The sequence below is a fragment of the Ixodes scapularis genome, unplaced genomic scaffold (genome assembly GCF_016920785.2).
Source record: "Ixodes scapularis isolate PalLabHiFi unplaced genomic scaffold, ASM1692078v2 PGA_scaffold4__175_contigs__length_147842914, whole genome shotgun sequence".
NCBI lineage: Eukaryota > Metazoa > Arthropoda > Arachnida > Ixodida > Ixodidae > Ixodes > Ixodes scapularis.
In genome coordinates, this window is record NW_024609879.1 from 108,855,705 (window position 1) to 108,869,446 (window position 13,742).

The following is a 13,742-nucleotide window of genomic DNA, read 5'->3' on the forward strand; positions in this document are numbered from 1 at the left end:
TCCGCCCTATGATGGACCTTTCAAGGTGCTCAAACGCACCGAGCAAACCACGACTCTAGACGTCAACGGACATACAGAAACCATAGCGATGGACAGACTCAAGTCTGCATTTCAAGAATTCAAAGGCCAGTCTCGTCCACCACGTCACCGCCACAAATGGTGACCACGTCCGTGTCATCATTTATGGGGAAAAGAACACGACCGATTCGATTGGTGTTCGGGCTCCGACTGTATTTTGCACGTGACACGCGTCACGGAGCTCATGACCCGAGCTCCGTGCTGCGGTTATTGTTGCGGGCTCCTACAGACGACATTGTCTGGAAATTTAGACAATGTCAGCGATCAACCAGCCAGCGCATCAACCGGCCAGAGCGATGCTACCCAGCATCGAAGGCTCTGGCCGGTTGATTCGCAGCATTAAAGATCGACTCATAGTATTCGTGTACTTCCATCGGCTAAACCAATCAAGTGAAGGGAATGTCCCGTGACTTGCGCTTTTAGCATGTGTGTTCATGGTTGTATGTGTTCGAGCCTTCGACTGTGATCTGACCTAAGATAAAACAAACTATACGACGAGTAGAGACGCTATGTAATACATATTTGTAATTTTTTTTTCCTTCTACTTCTGTGAATGCATATCAGATCGAAAATTTTATATATATATATTAGGTTAAAAATATAGGGTGATTTAATAAAGAATGACTAGATACAGGATGGATAGTAGGGGTGACATTCGCCCGGGAACAGTGCGAGCTCTCTGAATGCTCGTCGAGCGCGCGCCACTCTGCGGTACCACTTCTTCTTCCTAACAATATTCGCCCCGTCGGTGCAGGCACCGGTCCTCTAATGCGGTTGAGAGGCTTACGTATCGCGACGATAGTAAGGCTTCATACGGCTTATGTGGATCACGTCACAAGATCTTGAACGATGATCAAGGGGCGGGGTAACAGGCGCAACTTCGTAGTTGTTGAAAGAAAGTTGACGGACGACCCGGAACGGGCCGACGAATTGCTTGAGGAGTTTTTGAGACTTGCCGGGGGTGATGTTAGGGTGATGCAGCAGAAACGACAGGACAGTACACGATGATAGAACAAACAAAGGGTTTATGGAGGCCGAGCTGCCACGTTGATCTCGGCGCAGGTGTGACGCAATTCTTATCGAAAATGGCATTTTGGCGCGACATGTAGCAGACTTTCGTTTATGGCGCAAATTGGCGCAGAATTTCCATCATTGGATATGCTGTCAGGAGCTCCGGCGATATTATTTCACTCGGTTTCAAACTCTAGATTTTTTTTAAACATTTTTGGAGGGCAAAGAAGCATTTCTTGCGATTTGAGGCAAAGCTTCAGACAACTGGCAACAACGATTTTGAGCACCAAGATGGCTGACGTCTCGTTACCTTGCAGCGTAGGATATTCAGTGGCTATAGATGGGTTAAAAAAAAGTTTCTGGTAGAGCACGCCATGTGTTTGTTAATTTGACAATATGTCAAAGCTCCTGTGCCCCTTACTGAAATAAAAAATCGTAATTTAAAGAAAAGCAAATTGAATATATCAAACTTTTTCTTTAAATAGCGATTCTTAATTATTGAATGCATTCTTAAACATGACACATTGATTGCTCAATCGGTCCGATCACTGAAGATAATGCAAAAGAAAGAATTATTGTAAATAAAAAAAAAAAACTTTCGCCAAGAACATTTTATTGAGTAAATTCCACCACAGTAGTACACAAGCAGCCTAATTTTTTAGTAAATGAAAAAAAAAAATGTTGCTCTTTTTTGCGTTTTATTTTGCTTGCAATAGGCTTTTACGTAACTGATGAACGAAGCGGAATATAGAATACCACTGCTTTGAAGCTCGTGCTCAGCCTGATGTAAATCTTCCGCGCTTGGTGATCTTTGATTTAAATACAAAACAAATTCACACAGAAAGCATCAAATTACAGGCTAGGAAAACATAAAATAAAACATTTAAAATATTTTTTTTTTTTTTGTGTGGGAAACGTTTGATTAAAATCATCGTGGTATAACCGGCCTGATTTAAATCAGGATTTTAATCATCTCGATTTTTATTCCCCACCCTGCGCTACGGACCTGGCCCAATTGTGTGCGCCCTTTCTGACAGCAGTGCGAACGCAAGCATTATACCAAAGCTTAGCGGATCAACACTAACGAACCAGAAACGTACCGGACGGTTTGTGTTTTTGCTCTTTATATGCAAATTTCGGGGTCTCCATCTCAAGATTTTCTTTACCTCAGCTCCGTGTACAAGGCTGGAACGTAGTACTACACCATCAAGCATTCCGCTCGGCGCAATGAGGGGCGGAAGTTCGTCTGCTTCTTGCACTGGAATTGGGATGGTGATCCGAAGATGAAAAAAAAAAAAGTGGGCAGACCTGAAGGCATTACCCACTATCCTAGCCAATCAGAACTCGGCGTCGTTGTGACGTCACCGCAACTCCTGAGCAAGGAGCAGACGACTTGCTCTCCGAATAGACAACGCTCAACGTTGCGCTGTATCAGCACTGCGCTGCACGTGTGAACTGCCCTTGAAAAAAACCAGAGAAACATATTATAACTTCCTCCGGAGACCAATAAGCAAACATTGGGACTGCGACGAAAGAATAATAAGGCAGCCATCAACAACGTGAGAATTCAAAACGTAACCTCCCGATAACCTGTCCCAACAAGTCCAGCCAGAGGAGGCAGCATCTCCAACAAACACCACCGCCGTCGCTGCTGCTGCTCATAGCTGCATGCATTTCCCCAATACGACAATCCTCAAAACAGGAGGAACGCGGCACGTCATATAGAAGACAAGCTAAAGTAGAAAGAAAAACAAATAAAAGACCGCATCGTCCACCTGCCTCTGCTGATCGGGGACACAAGTATTTGCGTGCGAGCGCGCGCCTTCAGCGGAAGAGCGCGCCACGGCGGCCGGAGCAGCCGGACTGGATGACTGGATGCCGCTCTCCTTCCCCCTCCCTCGATTCCGGAAGTGGACCGACCCGACCCGGACATCATCCAGGAGCTTGCCCACGCCGCTCCTCCCTCCATCCTGACGCACGTTGCCGGGCCCGAACGAACCGTCCGCGCGATCCTTTTCCCTGGTCGATCGCCGACGACGCGTCAATTGCTATGGCGGCGGCCTTGCTCCAGGTCTTCTCTGACTTCCACAAGACCTTGCTCAAGGCCTTGCCCTTGGCTCTGCAAGCCATTCCTGGCCGACTCTTCTTCCTGGAGCTCGCAATACTCCGTTTTGTCTGGAGAGTCGAGACGGACCACAGCAAGGACGTGGACGCCCGTGCGCTTCTTCTTCTAAGCGTTGTGAAAGATGGTGGGGGGGGGGGGGGGAGGAGAGGGCCAATAGTGGTTGCGCACCGGGCGCTTGGTCACTGGCTCGACGCCCGTGCGCCCTTCCAGGAGCGCTGAGTCATTACTCGCTCTTTGATTGGTCCAGCTAGCTGGCGGACGCGGTGACGTAGCGAATTCTTGGGCGGCAGGGATTGCATCAGCCCTCCGAAGACCCTACCGGCGGGAAGCACTTGGGACATACGACTGGCTGAGGTGGCTGGTAGCCTCCACTTCGGTTCACCGTTGCTGAGCGTCGTCGCCTGCGGACCGTTTTTATTTTTACATGAGCGTTCGGCGGCGACGGCGTCTCCCTCTTTTCTGGGTCAGCCGACGAGTGACCGGCCTTCACCCTTTCCTTGGCTGGCGGTCGCTCTGCAGAATGCCGATGGTGTGGCGGAGGGAGTTGCCGCCACCGACGACGATTGGGGTTCAAGGGAACCGCTTTGAAGTTCACGCCATCGGAGCCGTCCTGCAGCGATCACGACGTTTTCTGTTCTTGTGTCATTGTTGTGGCTGCTGGGAGATCGCGATCATCGCTTCTTAATTTTTTTAAGCGTTGGGGTTAGGGGAGTAACTCACGTACAGGGGATGGCAGCTAATGGTCTTTGCTAAAGATGCGGTTTTGTGCTAGATGATCCATTCACCGTTGCTTTCGTTTCGGTTTAAGATTTGGGTGACAGTCTGGGATACAGGTCGGCTAATGGTGTCTTCGTGGTTTTGGTGATACAATTGTTAGTTTATTCTGGATCCCCCCTCCGGGGGTTCAGACCACATTTCTGAGTTGACTCCAGAGATGTGTGTACTGTAGGTTTGTCTCTTAAGTAGGGGATAATTGGGTAGGGTTAATTATTAATATGCTGGTTGCATGTTGCTGGTTTTTGACGGTAGCGATCACTGGAGCAGGCTAAAATACCACAGCGGTTCGCATGGTGGAAGCTGTCAAGAGACTACGCCTCCAAGTCCAAAACGTCCAAATGCCACAATCAAAATTGTCTTTAAATTCCTCTTCTGCCATTTTGCAAGCTCGAGCGGGAAACCTTGACTGGTATAGTGCTTGCTTTACGAATGCTTGTGCGGCCCAGGTGCTATCAAATGCTAGAAGCAGAGGGCGGCATTTTAGGTCGCCCTCACTCACCCTCACCCTCACAGCCACACTCACCTAAGCCCCTCACTCGCCCTCACCCTCACAGCCACACTCACCTAAGCCCCTCACTCACCCTCACCCTCACAGCTACACTCACCTTCAGCCCCTCACTCACCCTCACCCTCACACTCACACTCACACTCACCTTCAGCCCTTCACTCACCCTCACTGAACCTCACGGCCCTCACGCACTCACCGCCCTAAAGCCCCTCACCGCCCTCACCGCCCTCACCGCCCTCTCGCCACTCACCGCCCTCACGCCACTCACCGCCCTCACGCCACTCACGGCCCTCACAGCCCCCACCACCCTCACGGCCCTCACGGCCCTCACGCACTCATAGCCCTCACGCCACTCACCGCCGTCACCGCCCTCACGGCCCTCACGCCACTCACCGCCCTCACGCCACTCACCGCCCTCACGCCACTCACCGCCCTCACGCCACTCACCGCCCTCACGCCACTCACCGCCCTCACGCCACTCACCGCCCTCACGCCCCTCACCGCCTTTGCGACCCTCACACCCCTCACGCCCCTCACGCCCCTCACGCACTCATGACCCTCACGCCCCTCAGGCCAGCTTCAGATGGGGCGATTTCGCCCAGAAACTTTACGTCGCAACACCAGCAACACGGGCCGCCCGCGATCGCACGCAGCAACCAATTGCTGCAATTTGCCACCGTCATCATAAAATTTTATTTTCTTGCACTATTTAGACACAATTACGAGTTATAAACGTGTTTTTATGCATTTAAACCTCGTTAAGAATGCTAATGCACCTTTCTGAAACAGTTTATTTCCAAAACACGATCGATTTCAAACCAGAACCAAGTCTTTCGGTGTCATAATCACCGGCACGAGGTATCACATCAAAATTTTGCGTCCCTGATTGGATGCAGCCGCTTCAAACGTATTCGAATTGCTCCGAGTTGCTTGCTTATTTCGAGATGGTCCCGATCTCAGCAATTCGTGTCGATCTAGGGAAAGCTGGAGAACAACCCGCCATTAACACCAAAATTGCTGAGAAAGATGCTCGATCTGAAGAGGCCTCACGCACTCACCGCCCTCATGGCCCTCATTGCACTCACCGCCCTCACGGCCCTCACCGCCCTCACCGCCCTCACCACCCTCACCGCCCCCTCGGCCCTCACGCCACTCACCGCCCTCACGGCCCTCACCGCCCTCACGGCCCTCACCGCCCTCACGGCCCTCACGGCCCTCACGGCACTCACGGCCCTCATGGCCCTCACCGCCCTCATGGCCCTCACCGCCCTCACGGCCCTCACCGCCCTCACGGCCCTCACTCACCCTCACACTCATGAATTTTCCTGGTTCAGAAACTCACTCACCCTCACCTCACCTGTGAGGATGAGGGTGAGTGAGGGTGAGTGAGGGCCCTCATGAGTGAGGTTTGCCGAGGTATGGCTAGAAGTCATGGTCAGACAAAGTATAGGGTTGAAACCGGTCAGCTTTTCGTATCTGTGGTCATACAGTTTTAAGGTGGATCATTGATAACTGTCATTAATTCTACTCGCCGAATAACAAATACAGTGTCTCCACCAGATTGCAGTCGGCTGGAGTCGTCGCCTTTTCTCCTTGAGGAATCATGTCTTTTCACAAAAGCCATCGTGTCAGCAAACCATCCTAAAAAAGAAAAAAAAAACTTTGTTTTCGAACTTTTTGTGTCCACTCTGAGGCACAAGTATAGGCGTAGACTACGGAAGAGGGGGAGGGGGGCAGAGCCCTCCCCCCCTCCCCCCGGGCCATGATCCTTACGTGCCATGTAACGAGCTTCTAGTAGTGGCATGTAAACAAAACAACGCCCACGTTGCCTTTATTAACAAAATACATGGGAAATTGAATCCAAGCGTGCTTTCGTTAGCTTCAACCTCCCGTTCTGGCGAGAAGGCAAATAATCTACCGCCTAAAATAAAGTACTAATAATTGCCGGTGTGACAAAAGAAATTGCGCGAAAGAGCACCTCCACCCCCCCCCCCTTCCCACCCTCCCTCCCCCATTCCTCCCCCCCCCCCCCCCCCCCGGAAAAAAATGGAAAGTCTACGCTCCTGGCCACAAGAGATTTCTTTCAAGTCGTCCCACCGGTTTTACTACTTTGGTGCTTTGTTTAAGGCATCGTGTTATTCTCGTAGTTTACTAAAGTGTTCCGTCGTTTCTGTATCGTTATCAAGAACAAGGAATAAATGACATGGCAATTTGAGTAGACATCCCCTACCAAGCATTTGAGACACTACGCACCGGAACTTCCTACACCCTAGCGGCGTGTTACTGAAATAGTCGGTCTAAGTAAAGGCGAGGTAACCTGTTTCCGGAAAATCCCAGACGGTCTTGCGGGAATCCTATGTTGCAGCACACACAGATTGACTTTGTTACTTCGCATGTCCTAGAAACGACATGATCAAGACATGCGACACGGGTATGCGACATGGAGTCGGCACCGATTCTTCGATTGTTCTTTTTTTGTTTTGTTTTGACGTTCCGAACTGAAAAAAAGTGTAAACCCTAGGGTGCCTTAATGTGCGCTTAGCTAGTAAAACCAACTTGCACTCCTTTAACATATGAACTGTTCCAGGTGCCGTACATCAGGGCCGGCTTACCAGGAACAGCGTCTCAGCTGAGACTGGGGTAAAGAAAGCACTGCCAAAGCCAGCGCACGAGCTGAGCGGCACTCAAACCGCGTCTCTAGACGCTTGCGCGTCCCAGCCATTGCAGTGCTTTCTTTCGCCCAGTCTCAGCTGAGACGCTGTTCTGGGAACACACCGCCATAACCTCCTCTATACTCACAAAGCCTGGCAGTTCGACGAAGGAGCCATAGAGCGCCCGGCCGCAGATTTGGAGCGCGAGGATCTGGTCGCACAGAATATTTCTCGGGGAACCTGGACGCCAGTGCACAGCTTTTGCAGCGGCGAGAACTCGAAACATGGTTTTCAAACCCGTCGAGAAAAGATGCGGTAACGGGACGAACGCGAGGAGCACAAGCGGACATTCCATCGCTCGGGGGAACGGTGTTTCGGCGTCTCGCCGCAGCGGGGCGCCCCTCACGTGGCTATTCTCGCTCGGGGAAGCAAGGACATAGACCAAAAAGTTGGTGGGACAAAGAAGTGAAGCAAGCGATACAAAAACGTCAGGAAGCCTCTAGAGAACACAGGTATTCCAAGCGTAGTGGGGAGTCCGAAACGGAAGTAAAAAGAAAATGGGACAATTTTATAACATGTCGCCGAGAGGCATCCAGTTTGATCAATGGGAAAATTCGGAGAAAGGGTGAGGAATGGATGAGTAATGTAAGTAAGAAAGATAGAAACGCTGCCAATAAGTTTTGGGAGCACTTGAACTCACTCGGTGAAACAACGCAAGCTAGACAGATGTTCATACTCTCGCATCAGGGAGATCAATTAGAGGGAGATGATGCGATACGATATATAGGAGCAGTGATGGAGGAGAAATTTCGGGAACGGGTACATGTGGAAGATAGGAGAACCGAAGGAAGTAGCAGTCCAGTTTGTGACATCGCGGATTTTGGACAAAGAGAATGGGAAAAGGCGGAACGAAGAGTCCCTAGTGGCACGTCAACAGGCACAGATGGTATCCCTATCAAGCTGGTGAAGAATTTGGGTCCTAAATCTAAGGAAAAACTAAGGGAGGTAGTCAGTACCATGATAACAAAAGGAAATATTCCAGATGAATGGAGGCTTAGTAGGATGAGTATGATATATAAGGGAAAGGGAGATAAGTCTGATATTAGGAATTATCGTCAACCGTGACACCGGTTATTTACAGGTTGGTAATGCAGATTATAAAGAACAGACTGGAGGAATGGGTAGATTGCGAGGGCATACTAAGCGAGTTACAGAACGGGTTTCGGAAACAAAGAAGGTTGGAGGACAATTTATTTTCTCTAACACAGTGTATAGAAATAGCGCAAAAAGAAAACAGACAGCTCTGGCTGGCATTTCTGGATATCAAGGGTGCCTATGACAATGTGAACCAAAGAAACCTGTGGGACATAATGGAGAACTTAAACTTAGATGAAGGACTAACAGCACTATTAAGGAACATTTACAAAGATAACAAGGTGATTATAACATGGAAAGGAAAGGCGACAGGGAAAATAGAGATAAGACGAGTCCTTAGGCAGGGGTGCCCGTTATCGCCTTTGCTGTTTATGTTGTATCTGAGAGGATTGGAGGATAGACTAGAAAAGAGTGGGCTTGGATTCAACCTTCCTTACAGTAAGCTAGGCCAAAAAATTCAGCAATCCTTACCGGGATTGATGTATGCGGATGATATTGTACTAATGGCTAACAACAGGACAGAGTTGCAGGAATTAATGAGCATCTGTGGTAGGGAAGGAGAGGAATTAGGTTTAGAATTCAGTAGCGAAACATCAGCAGTCATGATTTTTAACGAGGATGAAGTTGAGAGGCTGAAGATACAGAATATTACAGTTCAGAGAGCTAGTAAATACAAGTATCTAGGAGTATGGATATGTGAGGGTGCAGAATATCTCAGAGAGCATGAAAAGTATATAATAGGTAAGGGCAACAGAAATGCAGCTGTAATGAAAAATAGAGCACTTTGGAATTACAACAGGTACGAGGTGGTGAGAGAGATTTGGAAAGGGGTCATGGTGCCTGGCTTGACTTTTGGAAACGCAGTGCTATGCATGAAATCCGGAGTGCATGCGAGACTAGAAATAAAACAGCGCGGAGTAGGTAGACTGGCTTTGGGGGCACATTGCAAAACGCCAAATCAGGGAGTACAAGGAGACATGGGATGGGCATCATTTGAGAGCAGGGAAGCGGTGAGCAAGATAGAATTTGAGGATAGGTTGAGGCAAATGTATGGGGAGCAATGGGCACGAAAGGTTTTCAGCTATTTATACATGAGGAGTGTAGACACAAAGTGGAGACAGAGCACTAGGAAATTAAGAGGAAAGTTTTTGGGCTATAGCGAAGATACGGAAGAGCAAGTCTCAGTTAAGAAGAAAGTTAAGGCCACAGAAAGAGATCGGTGGCTAGAGGGAATGCAGACAAGGACGGCTCTGGAAAGCTATACATTAAACAAATGAGTTATTGCCAAAGAAAGCATTTATGACAATTCTAGGGGAAGCTCATTGCTGTTTAAGGCGAGGACGGGTGTTCTGCGAACCAGAACATACAGAGTGAAGTACCAGGAAATTGATACAGTGTGCACTGCTTGTGGAGAGGAGGAAGAGACAGCTGAGCACTTGATACTCTACTGTAAAGGGCTTCACCCTATGCCTACCGAAGACAACATAGATTTAATAAAGTCATTGGGTTTTAGAGACAGCGAAGGGAGAGTGGATTTCAAGACTGTAGAGCTTACCAAGCAAAGATTAAGTGAATGGTAGCAGAAATCGAGAGAAAACAAACTAGGTATTTTCTTATTCACTGATGGCAAGGGGGTTTCATAGCCTCACTTTCTTTGCACTGCGGAGTGAATATAGATTTCACATTTAAATATTCTAAGCTTAAATGGTAAAACAAAATGGCTAGGTGGCGTAAGCTACCGCCCGATCCAAAGGGCTCAGCCGTATTAATCCATCAATCCATTCATCCTTCTCTCATCTGTTGTCTGCTGCTTTACCTTTTCAATTTCGGCGGCCGCTTCTCGTGGCGATCTGCCAGGCTTTGTCAGTATAGAAGAGGCTATGCCACCGCACACCGTGAAGACCTCGGGGACACCATCTATTTCTGGAATGGTTCATCGCAAAGGCTACAGACCCAATGAAGCTATCTTAAGGTAGCTTATAGATCCAAGTTAGTATACGCCTCATCTATATGGTCTCCATTGCCGTCATACCTCACAAATCATCTAGAATCCGTTCAAAACAGAACCCTTCGTTTTATTTTTTATTACTCAACATATACCAGCATATCAGGATTACGCCAATCAACTAACCTGCCGCCGCCGAGTGTCATGCCTCTCTCTTTCTCCTTCATCGAATTTTCTATTAAAATACCCACCTCAGATAATCATTACTATCACCTCCCCATCCTATTTTCCCTCGTTTAGATCACTCATGTAAATTACGTTCAGTTTGATCATCAACTGTTTCTCACCAGACTTCCACACTTCCATTGGCCATCGAGGACTGAAATTCACTCCCTCAAACATCGTTTCTATAAATTATACGATTAAATTTGTTGAAAAACAAAGAAACCATTACCGTTTTTCTATCTAACTTAGCTAACTAGCTTACAGTGTTATATTTGTGTTTACTGTACTTTTTGTTTTATTGCCATCCCCTTGTATAATGCCCCACAGGCCCTCAAGGAAAATAAATGATGATGATGATGATAAATGGGTGTGTGTAAGGCTCAGAGCGAGTCACCATAAACATATTTCAACGAATACCTCATCAAACCAGTTTTCGGAGCCTCTCATGTAATTTAATTTCCTTTTGTACAATGTTTTATTTAAAAGTGGCGAGTATTAAACACCATGTTCATTTTATAATTTTCTAGCTTACAATGAAATTCACATTGGTGTTTTTGCTTCATTAAAAAATAGAAATAAAAGACAAAACAATTGCGGTTATGTGCTTCGTTTCAATTTACAATATTTATTACTAGCATGTAAGGCGATCAGAATTCGTAAATTAATATTCAACCTATTGTTATTAGCAATCTCTCTGATATATATAGTTCTAATTCATTCAGCTTTTGTTCCTACTGTACATACTAAATGAATGAATGAATAAATTTGCAGCATCGCGATGGCTCTTCGGCCTTTTTGGGGAAAGAGGGAGAATGTAGGGTTGGGCGTCTCCAGTTCACAGGTTCTTCTGGCGAGGTGGGCCTCCCTGGTCAAGGCCCACAACGCGAGTAGTTTTTCGTTGGCACGATCGGTGGGGCATGTCCAGGCTCGCAGGGCTAGGACTCCTGGCGGTGGCTAGTTGTTCCGCATGGCCTTCGTAGCCGGGCAGGACCAGACTGGATGGGCGGCCGTTGGGAATTACTGTCGACACTGCTTGCAGAGGAGTAGGTCGAAGGATGTCCGCGTGTTTTTATGCTTCTTGTAAAAGATTCCGTATTGCTACGATGTCCTCTGTTCGGCCGGGGCCAGGGCGAGCTTCAAGGAGGACTTGTGCCCCTCTTGAAATGTTTTGGATGCGGGGTGTTGCAGTGTGGGTATAGTTTGTCGTAACCGCTCCTTGTTTTTTTTTAATATTATTATTACTCGTTCTTTCTGGGATGCTTATATACTGGAGGGTCGTCTTGAGTCGGTGCGCCTCTTCGTCGCCTATGTTCCCGGCGGCGTATTCGGAGAAGCTTGTGGAGTAAGTTCGCCGGCAAATTTCGGCACTCTGATTGGCGCGTTTTTATGGGCGTCGCATCGCCCATAAAAAGAGGAAAGGACCAAGGTTCAGGTAAACACGTCTCATTGATTCACGCGCTAGACTTAGCAGGCTCCCAAATTCGCTTACGCTTGACACGTAAGCCAATCTAAGAGCTGGCTAAAGGCTAACGCGTGAGACTCACGCGCTAGACTTAAGCCGCCTGAGTCATTAAGGCGTGTTTACCAAAGCCTCGGGCCCCCTTGTCTCTCTTCCCCCATGAATCAGGCGATGTGACGTCTATAAAGACGTACCAATCAGACTGCCGAAATTGACCTGTTGACGTGCTCCGCAAGCGTTTTCTGAATACGCCTCCCAGCGTGACCTGGGGTCCACTGTACTGGGACCTCGCTGTTCTGGTCTTTATGAATTCCTTTACCGAGTTCCTTGATGTGGTAGGGAGTAGAGTTTCGTTGTGCGGAACCTCGTACTGCTTTGAGACCCTCCAGGGTTCCCTGAGGTTGGTAGTTTTCGTCATCGTGTGCAATGTGGGTTTCATCAGTGTCTTCATGGCCAGAAGGATACTACGCCGCCCGAGCTGCGAGTCATATGACTCGCAGCTCGAGCTGCGTAGTAGAGACGTTGTTCGTTGTAGAGAAGCACTAGGTGCGTGTCTGCCGTCAAATAAAGATGCGATTTGATTACATCTGAATTAACCAAAGTTCAAGGTCAACCATTAGTCCACGTTCTAAGGGGTACAGCAATCACAAAGAACAAGTTGTGAAAACCACAGAACGAACGACGTGGACTTTCCAAAAAAACAAAAAAAAAAAACATTAAGCGGTATAATTGAACGACGCTACACACGGCAGATGTTTTTTTCCGCTTTGTTTCTGCTTTGCACTGCTGCAGTACTAGATTTTGCGGAGATATGTACAGCGACGCAAAGCCGCAGATCGTGGGAGCCAAGTCACGTCAAAGGGCGCGCAGGCATTGCAGAGTTCGTTCCACCCTCGCTTTACACATTCCAGGACGCAAACTCAGTAAACGCCTCGTGTTAGAGGGAAAAAAAAAAAAGAAATACGAGTTGGCCCGGCTTTAAAAACCGCCTCCCGCGCGCTTTTATACGAGCCGATTCCTTCGAAAGGGAAAAGGAATGGGGCATAATGTATAAAAAGCGCGCGAATAGGGCAATAAAAAAAGGCGTTGGAAGCAAAAGACCTTAAAACGAAAGATGGTTTCTGTCGATAGAATTGGTGTCATGTATGCCATCGTGGTGGGTCCGCAAATGTTAATCTTTGGCTCACGTCTCTATCTTTTTGTTTTTCTGTTCTTTTTTTAACCAAACGTGCGCTCTCGTTTAGGGTTATGGAAAGAAAAAAAAATATGCGCTCCCGATGGAAATCTATATTGTGCTAGCGTTTAGCTGAAGGTTTGGCCTGTCTTATCTCCTTTTTTACATTGATGTCTGTTTTTTTATAATACTTTTTTTTTGGGGGGGGGGAGGTTTCTCTTTATTTAGTAATTGACAACATGAGGTCATACTGGTGATATCCCACTCTGTCTGGTGATAGTTAGAGGGGAGAAAGTTGGCTTAGGAGGGCGGGAGGAATCATATGGTTGTATTTTCAGACTCAGGCTAGATGGCGCATGCTACCGCCCGTTACGAAGGGTATAGCCATTAACATCCATCCATCCATCCAGGGCGTGGCTTATTATGTTCACGATCCTTTCTTCCTGATTCACCCTTTGGCACATAGCACGCTCGAAACTTTAATCGAATGTGCAGTGAGCAGGTCAGTTTTACCGCGTAAAATCTCAAGGTGCAGTACTTTTCCTGTAAAAAAAAAAAAAAAAAAGGAGAAAAAAAAAGTGGGAGCAAAAAATTTGCCAAAGTCAAGATTGGACGCGACCACAGACGACCGAGG